Source organism: Rhinoderma darwinii, chromosome 3 (assembly GCF_050947455.1).
Source record: "Rhinoderma darwinii isolate aRhiDar2 chromosome 3, aRhiDar2.hap1, whole genome shotgun sequence".
Classification (NCBI taxonomy): Eukaryota; Metazoa; Chordata; class Amphibia; order Anura; family Rhinodermatidae; genus Rhinoderma; species Rhinoderma darwinii.
In genome coordinates this window covers 334,654,977-334,669,180 of record NC_134689.1, presented here as the reverse complement: position 1 = coordinate 334,669,180, position 14,204 = coordinate 334,654,977, and the positions used below count along the sequence as shown (strand labels likewise).

General features: G+C 42.1%; 1 protein-coding gene across 1 annotated transcript in view; it reads right to left on the bottom strand.

Moving 5' to 3' along the window:
• Positions 1–13,977, bottom strand: part of GLCE (glucuronic acid epimerase) — an 81,764-nt gene extending 67,787 nt beyond the window's left edge. The window contains exon 1 of the mRNA XM_075858355.1: positions 13,835–13,977. The gene's annotated coding sequence lies outside the window, so the exon portion shown is untranslated. The remainder of the gene's footprint in view (positions 1–13,834) is intronic.
• Between the last annotated feature and the right edge of the window lie 227 nt (positions 13,978–14,204).

Genomic DNA, 14,204 nt, shown 5'->3' with positions numbered 1-14,204 from the left:
GGAGTGTGTTAACCACGCATGCTCTGAGATAAAGAAGCACGTGGTACGGTTACGTCATTTGTGACGTAACCGTACAGTGTGAAAGCCGGAAACCGGAAGCAAGGCAGAAGACTAAATGGACGGGTCTGCACAGGAAGTGCAGATCTTGCTTCACTAAGGGGGCGGTGACGGAGGAGGATATACGACGCTACAGCCATCTGATGAAACGTAAGTACATTGTAAAGTTATATCATTTTCATTGTTTTATTTAAATAAATGTAATTTTTTAGTTCCGGAATACCCCTTAAACTAAAAAAAATAGTAGAGAATTTATGGCTCTTGTAAAGAGATGATCCAAAAACAAATAATTTTAGTTACAAAAAAGTGCAAAAGTAGCAAAACATAAAAAACGTATACATATGTGGTATCTCCGCAATCGTACCGACACATAGCATAAAGGAAACATGTTATATATGCCGCACGGTGAGCGGTATAAATTTAAAATGCATAGAACAATGGCGGAGTTGCGTTTTTTTCTATTCCCCTCAAAAAAAGTTAATCAAAAAATTATTTGTACCCCAAAACAATACAACTAATCCCGCAAAAACTATTATATATGTCCTCAGTGTCTGAAGACTATTTAGCATACTTGGAATCATCAGACATCTCCTCCGCTTCAAATGTATCTAGAAAAACTTTCCTTCTTGATGCATATGGATTGGGTTGAGGCATCATATAAGAAAAACTCACGTACACCGTTTTTTTTTTAGAGTTGGTAAAGTTTTATTGCCAGACTGCTAACACTCAACAGATGATTATAGTTTTTTCAAAACAAACTATATGGTATCAAGAATGACTTGTGGCAGGAGATCCTCCAATTGTTTTATACTGCAATGCTAGGACGCGTGAAAACTAGGGATGCACGATGCATCGAAACTGCGATACGTTTTTGATGCTGTGCAGCCTAAAACTGTTCGATACCGTTATTTCATGCATTTCGATACTAAGCTGTGCGGCCGCCTCTCATCTCCGCCGCTATTCCCCTGATCAAAGCTGACCGCAGCATTCAATGGGAAAATGAGAAGGGGATGCCCCTTGGATCGCGTCACAGGGAATCCCTGTGATGTGATTGAGGGCCATACCATATATGGGCAGACAGTCCAGGGTCCATTGAAGGACCGCAGGGCTGTCTTACCATATTTCCTGTTAGGTCACACTATCCGTACACAGGCAAATGTACTGGCAATATATATATATAATTATATATATATATATATATATATATTTATATATAGCCAGTACGTTAAAGTTTAAAAATAAAAAAAAGTAATAAAATAAATAAAGCAATGTTAAATGAAAAAACAAACAAACAAATTTTTTACAATAAACATAAAAATAAGTCTATACATAAAATACACATATTCGGTATTGGCGCGGCCGTAATAACCTGCACAACAAATTGTGTCATTTATGACGTGTACACTGTAAAAAAAAATATAAATAAAAACGTTTCACTCATTAATGTAAGGCACGAGGTGTGATGAATTTAACCTCCATGTACCTCACACATTAATAGTAATTAACCCCATCATGTACCTCACACATTAATAGTAATTAACCCCATCATGTACCTCACACATTAACTCGGTGTTGTCAATTATGACTGAGAAAGATGATGAGGTTAATTACTATTAATGTGAGGCACATTCAAAACTCATCACACCTCGCGCCTCACATCACAAAATGGAAGAACTTCTTTTTTTTTAATCACTGTTGGCAAAGTATCGTTTTGGTATCGAAAATCGCAATACTACACGAAGTATCGGTATCAAAGTCCAAATTCTGGTATCGTGACAACCCTAGTGCAAACACATAATTTGACCACAAGACAATTAGAGCGGCTGGTATAGTTGTTAGGCAAGGGTTATGCTGGGGTGCATTACAATGTTAGTGGAGTGCAGGTGGAGGTTTGACATGTCGAGCTGGTGCCGAGTGGTCTTGGGAGGCACGACAACCACAGGGACCTGATGGTCCTGAATATTTCAGGTGAGATCTCCTGATAATCTCTCTCTCGTTTTCTTTTCTATTTTTGTTTGGTTTGATTTGCTGTTCTTAGGTATACTTAGAGAAAGAGTCAGATCAACTATTTGAGAAATACTGTCCATAACCCATGTGGGTAACTTTTAGTGAAATATGTACAGTAGTGGCAACGCTCTGTTTACTTTGCAAATATCCTTATGGCAGCTATCTAACCTGCTGATAATATTGTAATTGATCTATGCTTGTTTTTCATATCTGATTCAATAAAAAACAACATTGAAATAAAAAAATGCTGAAAAGTAAAAAAATTTATATTGGAATTATTTTTTTTTAAAACCATGGTTACCATTTAGATCATGCGATGTAACATTTAGAATAAAGGTTTCAAAACAAATTACTTAGCAGGAAAATTTAAGGGCTTGAGTACAGCAGTTACAAATACAATCCCCAGTCATTAGACGCGAGAACAAGGGAGGGAAAAAAAAACCACACGCAGAAATTGACCGAATACATTAGCGTTCAAGCAAAAAGCATAAAATATAATTTGGAATCAACATGTCCCAGAATGTGCCATCAATCAGGAGAAATCAATATGAATTACAGGCCCCAACACTCTGCCAAAGAACAAGCCGAGAGGCGGTTCGTCTGAAATCAGCAATTAGTAGGAACATATCATTCAGGACAAACAGCAACGTCTGAAAGGACTGGGATTACGTTCCATTAGGGCTCAATACTTCCCACCAGCTCTGACATTTCTGATTCAGTTCAGGCTTATGTTGGGGACTTTGTAATATTCCCTCACATTAGGAAACTTAGACCCAAGTTAACTTTAAAGCCGAAACTGGACAAATCCCAGGAACCAGGTAGCCAAGGCACCTAGAGATCTGCATGGAGTCTAAAGCAGGCCATGCACATAGGACTTTGATCGACCAGCAATCGTTCGGAAGAATGATCTCACCAACAACAAATGACCGATCAGGGAGTTCATTTTTTTTTTTTTTTTTAAAACTGACTTCCTATGGTCAGCGCAAAGTGCCAATTGATTGGCCGAATTCGGCCACTAATGCCATACACATGGGAGTGTCAGACTAAATTTTCCAACCTGGCAGATCACATTTTCAGCATTACTTTTGCAAACTATGGATGGATGGATGAAATAAGCAGAAGGTGTATGGCCAGCTTAACATTTTAGGTTGTTTCTAATGGACTTTCTTCATATAGTCTGGCTACTAACAAAAAAAATGAATAAATTAACCCTACTCCTGGAGTGGTCTTATTGGTGGTCTTGGGAAAATTATGTTTTGTGTAACTTTTTAACATATTTGGAAATGGAATGGGTGGACTACAGTACCAAGAAAGATCATCAAATTTAGGGTTATCTAGTTTAGAAAAAAAAACAAAAAAAATAAAAAAACGACGGGTCAAATAACTACAGATAAAGATATCAAAAGTCAATAGAAAAATCTCTCCCAGAATCAATTTATACCCAGGACTGGAACTATAAGGCTGGGTTCACACGACCTATTTTCAGGCGTAAACGAGGCGTATTATGCCTCGTTTTACGCCTGAAAATAGGGCTCCAATACGTCGGCAAACATCTGCCCATTCATTTGAATGGGTTTGCCGACGTACTGTGCAGACGACCTGTAATTTACGCGTCGTCGTTTGACAGCTGTAAAACGACGACGCATAAATTGACTGCCTCGGCAAAGAAGTGCAGGGCACTTCTTTGCAACGTAATTTGGGCCGTTCTTCATTGAACTCAATGAAGAGCAGCTCAAGATTTACGAGCGTCACAGACGCCTCGCATAATACGAGGAGGAGCTTTTACGGCTGAAACGAGGCAGCTGTTTTCTCCTGAAAACAGTCTGTCATTTCAGCCGTAAAAGCCTCTCATCGTGTGCACATACCCTAAGGCTGGATTCACACGAGCACATTAACGTCCGTAATTGACGGACGTATTTCGGCCGCAAGTCCCGGACCGAACACAGTGCCGGCTCGGGCTACTAGCATCATAGTTATGTACGATGCTAGGAGTCCCTGCCTCTCTGCAGGACAACTGTCCCGTACTGTAATCATGTTTTCAGTACGGGACAGTAGTTCCACGGAGAGGCAGGGACGCATAGCATCGTACATCACTATGATGCTAGGAGCCCGGCTTCCTGCACTGCGTTCGGTCCGGGACTTGCGGCCAAAATACATCCGTCAATTACGGACGTTAATGTGCTCGTGTGAACCCAGCCTAACAAGGGAGCAGTCTTCACTTATAAAAGAAAGAAGGTTTCTGCACAAACATAGGACATTATTTACTGTAAGGGTATGTTTACACGGACTATTTGCCTGTTTTTCGGGCCGTAAACGCAACAAAAAACGGCCGAAAAATCAGAAGCAGAACGCCTCCAAACATCTGCCCATTGATTTCAACGGGAAAACTGCGTTCTTTTCCGACGGAGCGTTTTTCACAAAGTTTTTTTTTTACGTATAAAAAAACGGCCGCGAAAAAGTGCAGGACACTTCTTGGGGCATTTTTGGAGCAGTTTTCCACTAGTGAAAAAAGCTCCAAAAACGGCCGTAAAAAACACAGCGAAAATCGCGAGTGGCACAACAACCGAAGTTGTTATGGTGAATTCACTAAAAGAGTTCAAAAGGGGCCTGGATGCCTTTCCTCAGTGTAATAATTTTACAAGTTATATTTACTAGATTACTGGAGATGGATCGTTGATCTAAGGATTTACGTTCGAAACTGACAAAAGAGTACTCTGCTGTAGGTGGCTTGCGCCAAATTTACAGCGGACGCATTTCCTGAGGCTACCTTCATATTTTCTTTAAAATAATTACATTTTGTCTTTCAAAAGGCCCGAAAGTACAACACAGTTTGATACCAGCGATGGAGTCACAAGATTACTTGCCCGGATCAACCATTAAAGGGGTACTCTTGTATGAAGGGTTTATCCCTTATTCGCGGTCCTTTGCCGTTTACGTCAGAGCCATAGACTTGCGGCTGGGGGAACCAGGGTCTCTTATTCTGGCGACTAGTGGGGGTCCTAGTGATTGGACCCCAACCTATCTAGCATTTATCACCTATCCAGTGGATAAGTAAAAAAAAAAATCCTTCTTACCCGAATACTCCTTTAATTTAAAGGTTAGCGCAAGGATTCCTTCTACACTCGGGAAAATGACCTTATATATACTGAGCAGGATAACAAAGGGCAGCACCGATCAAGCAGAAAGTGATTTCATAGCCGGTGACGCTGGGTGAGGTTTGGCCTCTGCCGTCTAGAGCAGTTTGCCATTCCATGTGTGTGGCCAAAATGCTACATAAATAAAATAGGAGCTCCTGCGTTGTTGATTGACAGAGCTCCCGGAAAGTTTTCCATTTCACTCTAAAACTTTACTATGCCTACACAAAGCCATTAGTGTGCGTCTAAAACTAGGACTATGTGCACCCACCCAGGTCCAGAGTGACATCCCTGGCCTCAGATCTGGTTACTTCTTTCAGATTAGACAGTATGAGCTTTAGGGTATGTTCACACACACTATTTACGGACGTAATTCGGGCGTTTTAGCCCCGAATTACGTCCGAAAATGCGCCTCAATAGCGTCAGCAAACATCTGCCCATTAATTTGAATGGGTTTTACGATGTTCTGTTCAGACGGTCATTTTTTTTACGCCCCGCTGTCAAAAGGCGGGGCGTAACAAAGACGCCCGCGTCAAAGGAGTGTCATGTCACTTCTTCAGACGTAAATGGAGCCGTTTTCCATGGACTCCATGGAAAACCAGCTCCAGTTACGTCCATATAGAACGCTGCGTTCAAGCGCCTGCACATGCCGTTACGGCTGAAATGATGGGGATGTTTTCTCATGAAAACAGCCCCGTAATTTCGGCCGTTACGGACGCTGTAGTGTGAACATACCCTCAGACTGAACATAGATCACTCTAATACAGCTCCGTACATTAACTATTTGAAGCCCAAAGAAGAATCTTTATAAATCTCAGACCCGCACAAAGCCCTTTAAGCCCTGTCCGCTAATTACTAGATACATACACGGAGATCTCTGCACCTTGACCAGGTATCTTCTCTGCGTGGGCACTTTTAGTGCAGATCTGAAGCGCTATGGGGGAAAGTGAACAACGTTCCTACATTATAGAGAAAGTCTACGCCAGCTCCTGCCTGTAGTTTTTATTCAGTGTCCCACGGACAGTCGAAGATGCGACAAATTTATTAAAGAGCCGTGTGCCTCCGAATACATTTGTTGAATATTACTGTAGCTTATTTTTGTTTTTTTTTAAATGGCGCAATCTTAATACATTTTCTCCTATTTGTAAATAACAATGCCAGAGATCCGCTAAAAACATGTCCTGCAGGAGGGTCTATTCGGATTGAGTCATAACTCCTTCTCCAGAAGTCTCGCAACCAGTGCACACAGTCAGAAAATTAATGGAGGACACAATTGGACCGCATCCCAATTTGAGTTTTGTAGTATCATTTTTTTTTAATGTAGGACCTCTTAAAACACACAGTATATTATAGAAGCAGAGCTCGATACGGCTATTGTAACACTACATAGAAATCACATCCATTCCACAACAAAGTTCTCTTAACTAAAGTGGACTGCAACTGCAGAGCATTCCCAGGAATAGTGGTTCACTTTACAGTATACAGTATGTATCACAATAATGTCACCACACACACACACACACACACACACACACACACACACACATTGTGTACACGACATCCAAAGAAATATGGAAAATTTCTCCAGCCGGTCATCAAGCATTGTCTAGGTCAGGGGGTCTCTAACTCAGCCGGGTAAATGGGCCACACAGAGAAAACGTGAAGTTGACGGGCCGTCAGGGTTAAACAACTAGTTATTTGAACTACTATAATAATACTGCATTACTATAACGCTACTACATGGAGGTACACACGTACTTGCATTTGGACATATTCAAATGGAACCACAGAGGTTTACCGTTGTCCTGGTTTGCAGAAGTGGTTGAAGGAAGAAAACAAAAAAACTATAGGACCATCTATACAATGTATATACTAAATACTCTGCCCTGTGTATATAGAGTATCTGTTTACAGATATTGAATATGTGGAGTACTTCTACTGTTGCAAACTACATGTGGGGAGCAGATTACGGTCAGTATACATTGAGCTATGCCTTTCAATACAGTCAAGAAACCGTATTCACAGATTTAGATGTCAACTATGCCAAAAGAATAGAAACCTATAGGTACCTCAGAGGATACAGTTTGATACTTTTTCTTTTTTTTGTCTCACTAAACATTTTTCAGACGTAGTACATAAACATGGTGTGAACAGTGCCATGGAAGAGGCAGGTGCAGGAGGCTGTACGGTGGACTAGGACTCTTGTGCGTCCCCGGGCCTATGACTCTTGTGCATCCCCATAGCAGGAAGCTACAGAGGCCCCATGTGCAGCTGTACCATCCTCCATTGCGTGCTGTATGTACAGAGCTATTCTTCCCTAAAAACAATGCTTACATGGTATCATAGCTCCGTACATAAGCCATCCGATGGCGAAGGCCACCGCTGTATGCATCCATATGAAATCAGCCATATGGAGCTGTAGATCACTGGGGTCAGGAAAAGCTGGGTGATACCCCTGCAGGAGTCTGCAATGGAAGCCATATTGGTAGTCACAGAGCTCCACAGAAACATAAAAACTAAGGCTAGATTCACACCATGTTTTTGCATCCTGTTGAACTATACGGTTTCATTTTTCAAGATTACAAAAAAAAAAAAAAAAAAAAAAAAAAGGTACAATGAACACAGGATCCCTTTCCTATTGCCATTGACATATTTGTAGATTTTAAAAAACAAAGCAAAATTCAACATTAACAAAAATTATCCGTCTAGATCAGGGGTCTCAAACTCGGCCGGGTAAGTGGGCTACATATAGAAAAATGGGAAGTAGACGGGCCGCATTACTTTCAAATTTGATACAATACAAAATTATTGTTAATCAATTAGTTATATGAACTACTATAACACTACATTACTATAATAATAATACTACATTACTATAATGATACCGCTAGGTTTAAAATTTTAGAGAATTCTCCACGTGCTTATTTCAACAATCCAGTTTACCGGTTTAAGTGTCGCTAAATGCAGTCCGGCGGCTCAGTTGGCAGACACACATGTCAAGATTGGGCAGCCCCTTTTTAGATAGTGCCACAGTGCCCTCTGTAGATATGAGGACAGCGATGTCAGGGGATTCCCCAGAGTCCCGGAGCAGAGCCTGTAATAGCGCTCTGCTCTGGACTCCGGTCTTGGGAAGACCCTGACAACACTGTCCATATATGGATAGCGATGTGAGGGAATTTCCACAGAGTCCAGGAGCAGAGCCTGTACTAGCGGCTCTGTGTCCCGCAGATGACTGCCCCAGGGGCCGCATGTGGCCCGCGTGCTTGAGACCCCTGGTCTAGATCCTATTATTTAACAGGACAGAAAAAAGCATTCTGCATTATTTTTGTGTCTTGTTGCATCCGGTTTTAACTGTAAAATTGGAAACAAAAAAAAAACCAGTACCTATCAACAGGATGCAAAACTGTGGTGTGAACAGAGCCTTAGAGGGACAGAGCAAAAAAAATGTATACGATTTTCACACAGGAAGGCACTGGCTGTACTTACAAAGCAGCAGATTTTCTTTACTTTAGGGGTTGTCTTTTTCTGCTATCATTCAGTTAATCCTTCACCACTTTGTAAATAGGATTTCCACTACCTCTGGCCAAAATACTACTGGAGGCGTCCAGCAGCCCAGCCTGGCGCCCTCTGCCAAACGTGTTATTTACCATGTAAAGTCATTAACACCACAACATGGCGGGCAGGACGACTTGTAGCAAACAAGACAGTTCCTCTCTGTACTGAAAGATTTTATTTTAATTCTCAAAACCTAAAATACATAAATCTTATTTCCAAAAAACTCCCCAAATTTCCAGCATAGCTAAAAAAACAACAACATATGTATCCGGAGGCTCAAAACAGTGTCTTAACATTAGCACTCTTATTACAGATCATAAAAAAAAAGTTCTGTCAAATTGTTAAACGTGTTCAGCGGTTTTATTTATAGTTATAGTCGTTTCTGAGAAAACTGGGAGACAACCAATACGACCGTTGATACTACACTCACTGGTTCTTACTCTGCTTTTCCGGGCTCCTGAATGACGAATCTACCCAGTAAGGGCTCAAGCACACATCCGAGTTTTTCTTCAGTTTGCTATTCACATTTTTTGCATATAGCACACTTACTCATTGATTTCTATGGGGCCAACACAGTGTTCTTTTGAGGTTCTATTGTTCTGTTCCGCAAATTATAGAACATGTCCTACGCCTGTCCGTTTTTCCAGACCGATGCATCAATTCAAGTCTGTGGGTCCGCAAAAATAAAGGACACCACATGGCAGCCATTCGTGTGCTGTCCGCATTTTGCCGATACCTTGCTAAGTAACGCCTGTTAATTCCGATCAGGTGACTTTCCTATGGGTGCAGATTGCAAATACGGATGACACACGGAAACACGGCCGTAACATACGGAAACACGGAATGGTTGCAGAAGCAACTCTGAGGCATTACGGACCAAAATACGGACACTAGGATCCGTAGTTTGCGGCCCAATCAAAGGCAACGTCAGGTGCATGGGCCTTAGGCAATGATGGACACCCGGCTTCCCCAAAAATTTGCGATCAGAAGTCTATAAAATGTTAATCACCCAGCTTTCACTAAAAGCAGATATACCGGTATAATAAACTTCAACAGTTTTTGGAAAATAATCCTAGAACCGTCTCTATGGAAAACCGCAATACGGTACTGCACATGAAAACCGTGCCTATGTACAGCAAGACCATTAAAACAAAAAACAGCATAACTACCACCAATAGGCCATGCTGCAGTTTCTATAAAAAGAATACCCTGAGGACAAGTACTTAAAGAGGCTCTGTCACCACATTATAAGTGCCCTGTCTTGTACATGATGTGATCGGCGCTGTAATGTAGATTACAGCAGTGTTTTTTATTTAGAAAAACCATCTATTTTCACCAAGTTATGACCTATTTTAGATTTATGCGAATGACTTGCTTAAAAGACAACTGGGCGTGTTTTTACTTTTTGACCAATCAGCGTCATACACTTCTCTCCATTCATTTACTCTGCACATAGTGACCCTGCGTTGTTCACTATGTGCAGCCACATACACACACATTAACGTTACTATAGTGCCTTGACAGTAAATAGACATCGCCTCCAGCCAGGACATGATGTCTATTCACAATCCTGACACTTTGGTAACGTTTGTGTGTGACTTACTCACACAGCACATCGAGATCCCGCTGTGCTGTCATTTACAGCGAGATCTCGCGAGATAGGGCACTTATAATGAGCCTCTCTAACTGGACTGTGTGACTGGGATTTTATAAAATCCTATTTACTACAATGTAATATCTAGCCACTGTGTAAACCTACTGTACATTATAGCAGCGCGATAAACGCTGAAAAAACACGGTGTATAAGGCTCTGTTCACATCCGTTTTGTGGTTTATGTTTAGAACAGAAGCCCTGACACTGCGCCGGATCCATTGTACGACAGAGCGAAACCGCAACTGACGGACACCATTGACTTATAATGGGGTTTGTTTTTTTTTTTTCAAGGTTTCCATAGTTCTGAAAGTGAAAGAGCGATGCATGCTTTGACGGAACTGAAGACGTACACTTCAAAACGACAGTGTGAACATAGCCTAAAAGCAAGCAAAAACTACGTTCAGACGTAGATTTTTTCTGTATGGGTTACATGCAGATTCTTTTGCGGAGATTTTACCTTTTGTATTACATTTCCGCAACAGAATGAGCAGATATGAAAATCCACAGCATACTCTGAAATCGATGAAGATTTTTTTACGCTACATGAGGATGGGATTTTCAGTTTGTAATCTTTGCCAAAAACCACTGCAATTCCGCCACATCTGAATTTGGCCTGAAGGGTCTGCGCCGCTTCAAATCACCCCTTTTTCTGACCTTTATAACTTGTCTATAAGACAGGTCCTAAAAATAGGATAGATGTGGGTCCGACCCCTGAGAACGATGGACCACAAGTCCCCCTTCCTGGCCAGAGAATCGGCGGTGCCTGCAATGCCATGCTCCGCAGAGATTAATAAGCAGCCACGTCTTATTGTAATTCATTCACCAAAGTAGTTTCTCTTCAGTTCCTGAGGTAATACGCGCCCCAGTCATAATTAATTCTACTATGTATTTCCATTGTAACAGCATGTCCCAACAAGAGCAGATAACATCTGAAACGAAAGAGGGCCCGCGGCCTGCAGCAGAATTCTCCAATTTCTGGGGGGATGCAGCTGAAACAATATTAAAAGCTGCTCAAAATAGCAAGTCTCAACCAAGTGCACAACTTCTCTACCTGCCATATTTACCAAAACGACTAAATCTTAGGGTTGGCTCACAATGGTCATTAGTAGCATATCTCTAGAATAGGTCACCAATGTCCAATTGGCAGAGGTCCGACCGCTGTGACCCCTAATGATCACTGAAACAACGTGGCAGCGGCATTAGTAGGGAATGTCCACACGTAGCATGAACACTGCAGATTCTCCGCAACGTAATACAGCAGCAGCAGAGTGGAAAAAATGTAAGCAAATCTCATCCATACGCTGCGTAAAAAATACGCCGTTTATAAATGGACCTGCGGTGCGGTTTTTTAATCCGCATCATTTCAATTTATGCTGTGGAATCGCTGCTTTTCTGGTGTGGGTTTTCCCCATTGAATTCAATGGGGAGATAAAACCCGCAACATATAGCAGATTAGGGCTCCTTCAGACGAGTGCAATTCTCGTCCGTGTGCTATGTGTTGAAATAACGCACATCACACAGACCCATTGATTTCAATGGGGCTACTCACACGTGTAAGTTTTCATGCAGCGAGTGTTCGTTGCGTGAAACTCACTTCATGTCCTATATTGGTGCGTTTTCACGCACCTATTCACCCATTGAAGTCAATGGATGCATGAAAACCACGGACAGCACACCCGTGTGCTGTCCGTGTTTCACGCACCAATTACATTGAAGAAAAAAAAATAAGTGCTTGCAAGTGCGTGAAAAACACATGCCGCATGCAAAGCACACTCACTGATGCAAAAACGCGACACACACACACGGATAGATTTACGCGCGTAAATCTGTCACGCTCGTGTGACTGTTAGGGTATGGTCATAGACGGCCGAAAAATCAGAAGCAGAACGCCTCCAAACATCTGCCCATTGATTTCTGGGTTCTGTTTTCTGACAGGGCAGTTTTTTACGCGGCCGATTTGAAAAACGGCCTCGTAAAAGAACACCCGCAAAACAGAAGTGCACGTTACTTCTTGAGCCGTTTTTCATTGACTCTATAGAAAAACAGCTCCAAAAACGGCCGTAAGAAAAGCGAAAAACTCGAATTGCTAAAAGAAAACGGCTGAAAATCAGGAGCTGTTTTCCCTTGTGTGTGAACATACCCTTACCAAGATCTCTAGGCTTCTTTGTCCAGCCCAACGTCCAGGGATGACGTTTCATGTGACTGCTGCAGCCAATCACAGACTACAGCGGTTACATGGGATGAAATCATCCCAGGAGACCGGTCTGCAGGACGTCAGAGGGACACGTCGCCATGACTACGGGAAAGTACAGGCTTTTTCTTTTTACCTGCCGTTTTCCACAACGGACATTCCGGACAAAAAAAACGCACCAGATGGATACACTGTGTAATTTTATGCAGCAGATCCACCCTGTGTGAACATAACCGTAAAGTGCTGTACCACGTTGTCTCCTGGCAGCTTTGCTCGACTTTCTTAATCAATGGCCAAAGGGGTATTTGTCCAGAAAAAGTCAAGCTTAGCCAACAGGAGACGAAGTTACAAGGACCACAGAAATTTTGTTCTAAAGATTTTGGGTATGAAACGGTCGGACCACCGTCAATCAGAAATTGGGAGCATTTTTCTAGACTATGCCACCAACGTCTATTCCTTTCCCCGCACATCCCTCCCATCATTTACTTTACAGCTATGATCACAATTACACATTTTTTCCAAAAGGCAATCATTTTTTATCCGATTGATGGGCGCTTAAGTTTCAAATTAACCAGGTGTCAATCAATCGTAACAGCGCCAATGTTAATTTCCACGCTGGATAACCTGCTGTGAAGCACGACCAGTATATTAAATATATCATTAGGATTTGCCATGTCCACATCACCATTACACTGTGAACAACTATAATATTTTCAGACATACCCGCTACATTCTCCTAACAACTCATAGGTTTTCAATTGATCAAGTCCAATTATTTGAATACCCCTGACTCACTCCTTATCGTTATAGCAGCAGGTTGTATATAAGATCACAGCGTCTGCAGCCACCATCACAATGAGCTGTACAGTATACGACCAATGAAAGTCGGCCAGCCCATAGACTACAAGATTGCTTACCAGATTTTTTGCTTTGATTTTCCAAAACACGTCAAATCTAAGGGCAGAGAGCAATGATTGGTCAACAGGCAAATATATTTGCTCCAATGGTCAGAACTCAGTGGATCCAACCAAAGACCGGAGAACACCGGAGGACTGCACTATACTACATAGAGACTTATTAACGTAAATGACCATAGAGTGTTCCTACATATGAAGCCGGTATACACTCATACAACCAATGCAACCCAGATCCGATATCGATACGATTTAACAGCCTCTACGATCAGAGATTATAGCGCTATTGATAAAAATCTCCCCGTCCACCATAACCACAAACCTCCGTTCCGGGACTGGTCAGCTCACTACGCCGGATCGCTTCTGTCTCCCGGGCCTCCGCTCCTAGACCGACTCGTACTGATCTTGGGGAAAAATAATAAACCAATCACAGGGTCACCTCCCTGCCATAGTGAGACGCAAAGCCAATTGGATAGAAAGCCGTGCACGTCAACCAGCCAATAAGCGAGGAGAATCGTCATTCACGTGGGTTTCTGACATCCCTGAGCAGCAAATCAGAAGGCGAGAATGACACCTTCTCTGGAAGGTAGACGCTTCTAATCCCTGCCCCAAGATTCGAGCCAGGTCCAGAACGAGGCTTGACTCGCAAATTTGGGCGGATGTTCTAAAATTTTACGTCATCGCCGTCAGCT